The sequence below is a fragment of the Ananas comosus genome, linkage group 10 (assembly GCF_001540865.1).
Source record: "Ananas comosus cultivar F153 linkage group 10, ASM154086v1, whole genome shotgun sequence".
Lineage (NCBI taxonomy): Eukaryota > Viridiplantae > Streptophyta > Magnoliopsida > Poales > Bromeliaceae > Ananas > Ananas comosus.
The window spans coordinates 9,685,259-9,689,183 of record NC_033630.1 but is presented as its reverse complement, the minus strand read 5'-3'; the positions used below and the strand labels follow the sequence as shown (position 1 = coordinate 9,689,183).

At 46.6% G+C, this 3,925-nt stretch overlaps 1 long non-coding RNA gene across 1 annotated transcript; it reads left to right on the top strand.

Annotated features, from left to right (window-relative positions):
* On the top strand, positions 731-3,018 carry LOC109716656. Its single transcript, XR_002218001.1, has 3 exons — positions 731-1,383; positions 1,468-1,678; positions 2,715-3,018. It is a non-coding gene; the product is annotated as an uncharacterized LOC109716656 (long non-coding RNA).

Here is a 3,925-nt window from a genome sequence, read left to right as displayed (position 1 = left end):
AATTACAAGAAGAAATCCGAACAACCGCGTATTTCTCTCTCAAAATTAAAATAAAAAATAAATGCAAAATTTTATGAAAATTTATTTAAAATAAAAATTTGTGGTATAACCTTACTAGTTGTCATATATATTTATCTTTCTCAAAATTAAAATTTACTTTATCCTATTAAATTTATTACGGAAAAAATTACAATAAAAAAAGTTGTGTAGCATATTATTTATCTCTCTCAAAAAATAAAAATAAATATATACAAAATTTTATTTAAAATAAAAATATGTGGCATAAAAATATAATGGTATATGGTGCGCGCTCGAGGAGGGCATCCTGGATCGGAGGGATGGAGGCCGCCGGAGTTGGAGAAGGAGACCTTCATATCTTCGCTCGGGATCAATTCTGTAGCATACAGGGTTGACGGAGCTCGCCTCGCGCAGATCAACTCTGTAGCGTAGATCGACCATGGAGAGAGGGGGAAAGAGGAAGAGGTAGCGTGGAGAGAGGGGGAGGCATGGGCGGATCTGCCAAAGCACCAGCGAGAAAGAGAGAGAGAGAGAGAGAGAGAGAGAGTTCACGTGCAGAGACAGAGTAACGCAGTCTCCTTACACCCGTTTAACTTGCCTCACTAACAACGCACGGATCTTGAGGCGAGAGCAATTCAATGGTGATAAAATCACAAGCACCAGAGCACCAGAGCTCCTGTGCTTTTAAAAGCACAGGAGCTCTACTCTATATATATATAGAGAGAGAGAGAGAGAGGTATAGGTAATCTGGGGTATACCCTAGCCGTACCATCCCCTCTCCCTCTCCTTGTGCACAGCCGCCGCCCTCACCTCTCCCCGTGCTCGCCGGAGTGCGGCCTTCGCCGGCAACCTCCCCTGATCTCTCTCGCTGTCCCTACTTCATTCTCTTCCTCTCCTTACATATATGTATATAGAGAGATAGAGAGAGGTGGTCCCTCCCCTCAAGTTAGAACCGGCGACGCCGTGTCACTGCGCCGCCGCCGTCGCGGGATCTTGGTCGAGGTCCCCTCTTTGTACGGCCTTGCTCCCAGCCGCCGGCCCACCTCGCCCCCGCGCGCATTTGTGTGCTGCCCCGACCGGGCTGCTGCTTTCTGGGTTGTCGCAGCCACCTCTCCGGCACCTCGCCGCCGGCTGGTGCGAGCCCTGGCTCCCCCTCTCCTAGACCAACCTCTTCCTCCCCCTTTATCCCGTTCGGATCAGCCTGAAACTCCCCAACCTTGGTGGCTGCTGCTGCCATAGTTGTAATCTGGGGTGTTTAGCTTGGTCGACTCACTGTTCCAGCCATCCGGCGCCTCCGGCGACCCTCCGCGGGTGAGCACAGCACTTCTGAACATAGGCCCTAGTCCGTGCTCTCCTAAATTTCAGGTATTGATGTCTCGAATCCCTGTTTTCAATTGCACCCGCCAAGTGTTCGATAAATTGACTGTTGGTTGTTTTGCCTTTTCCGAGCAATTCGGTGGTCGAAAATTGGAGTTCTTTGGAGCGTAGCGATCGTGAGGAAAATTTCTACGTAGTGCTCACCTTGGTAGAGTGATTCGGAAGATCGGTGGAATCGCGAAGCTATCGGGGACTCAAATCGGCTCGGTTGCGGCCTATTCTTTGCTCTCCGACGGACGGCAATTGTCAAAGTGACTCCCTTGCTGGTTCACTGCAGCCAGAGGTGCGTCTTCGACCCCCGTGTGCCATTCGACTATACTCGCTTAGCTCCAATCTAGTAAAACACTTGAAACCCCATCTTTTGTATTATAATGATGCGTAATGTGTAATGTTGGGGCGACTTGGACTCTTAGATGCTTTGTGCATTGTGGGTGGTGTTGGGCAGCGGTGTTTGATGGAATTTGGTGTTTGGACTTAGTGTTCGAGGCTTAGAAACTTCCCGTGACTGATTTGGTGCGAATCGACACTAACTAAAGCTTATTATTGCTCGTTTCGGTTCCGGTCACTTGGGTGTTGGAGCTTTTGCTGTCCAAGGTGTTTGGGCTGATATATCTTTGTGTTTTGTGCCCCTCGTGGCAGCAAGTGAGTTGTGGGTGGTTCGAATACTGAAATAGGTATCGTCGGACCCATTTTGGTCACTTTTGGAGCTACGGCTCCCGTTTTCAGTGTGTTTCTTTTGCGGCTGTCCCAACACCTAAAATAAGGCGTTTGGGGACAGCGGATACGAGTTAAATATGTCTTGTTGTGACTCGGAATGCTTCTTGACCAAAGTGGCATCCCGATGGGTTTTTACAAAAATCGGTGGGTTCGGGAGAACGGTAGGAATGTCTGATGTTCCGCTTGTGTCGTGGCACATTGTGGGTGACCTTATGTCACCAATTGGTGATGTTGCAATATTGCGAGCATCATCGGGCCAAATGTACCATGTGTACATGGTGCGACACCAAAGTGGTGTTCGGATAATCGGAACGACACATATAGGTTCGGTTGTAGCCTTGTATGACGGTTGTCGTTCGGTTTATCGAGCACCTAGTGTGTGCGGTCATCTCATCACCTAAACCGGTAAATCTTGAGATTGTGGTTGTGACGTGGTGACTCCTTGTTGAGTCGGCTTGGCTTGGGCTTAGTTATGTATGCCGGTTATGGAACTAATGATCCGGTCATTTGCGATACACGCAAGTATAGGTGGAATGTGTCAGGTTAGTATAGATGACACGCAGGATGTTGATGATGATCGTGTTGATATTTTCTATGTACAGGTGACTTCTAGAACTATCGTTTTGAGTCGAGGACTCGGGTACTTGGTGAGGTGGGTGCTCCATTCCGAAGTTGGTAAAGTTGTATCTTACTCGGTGTTTTTCCCGCTTGATCTATTTTATTAATTGAGTAGGACAACTTCTTTTGACTTCACATTGGTCCATAATTTTACTCTACATATTGATTGTCTTGTTGATTATCATATAGATTTGTAGACTCTTGATTGAGCTTTCTTGTATCTCGTGTATGACATGTAGAGTAAGTGATGATCTAGTAGAATATCCACCTATGTGTGATTGGATTTGATGGATCGGTGTATACTCCTTGTTGAGATATGATCATGTTGATCAGTTGAATTATCTTCGATGAGACTTGATTTTATTGTTGGAGTGTTACTCCATGAGATTGACCTAGGCGGTCGGTGTTCACTTCCACAGATTTTGACCTTGGGGTCAGGTGACGTATTTCATCGTGATTGGGTCTTTAGCATGCTGATCCAATCTATAGATATGGAAATGCATCCCATTGACCCAACCTCACTAGGGACTGTGATACACCCGTCCCGCCTGTCGAAGCTACACCGGACACCACCCCAAGGGCGGCCGACGGAGAGCAAGGTCCAAACCGGACTACTATGACATCAACGCAAAGCAAGGTAGCCAGACTCCGGAGTGGCACTCGTGGACGCGATCCAACCGAGTATGCAAGCGAATCTCTGTTGAGCTCAATCTACCTCTCACAGGTTGTAGTCAATGCAAATGGGTCTAACTGGTCTAACAACCAAAGCTCATGTGCCCTTAGCACAATCCGCTGCAAGATACATAAATATGGGTCCACCGTCAACCACGACAGCGTCCAACAGTACGGAATAGTCTACACACTACTGTAAAACGAACTCGGCCTCCCAGCAGCGAAAACTCAACTGACATTAATCTGGGTATCCACCTCGCACTAACAGCGGTGATACAAAATGAAAACAGCTCCTAGAGCTAAATCTGATAATTCTTCAGAAAAGATGACAGTGTAGGTTATTGGTTTTCTCCTAAGTCAATTTCAAGTCCAACATGTAAAACGATTCTAAAATTTAAGGCTCCAATCCAGATTTCATAAAAAATATGCAAATCGATGAATTGAGCTACTAACATGATGCTACGCATAAAACATACATGCTGACAAATACTCGACTTAGGAGGAAATCCGACGATTTCGGTAA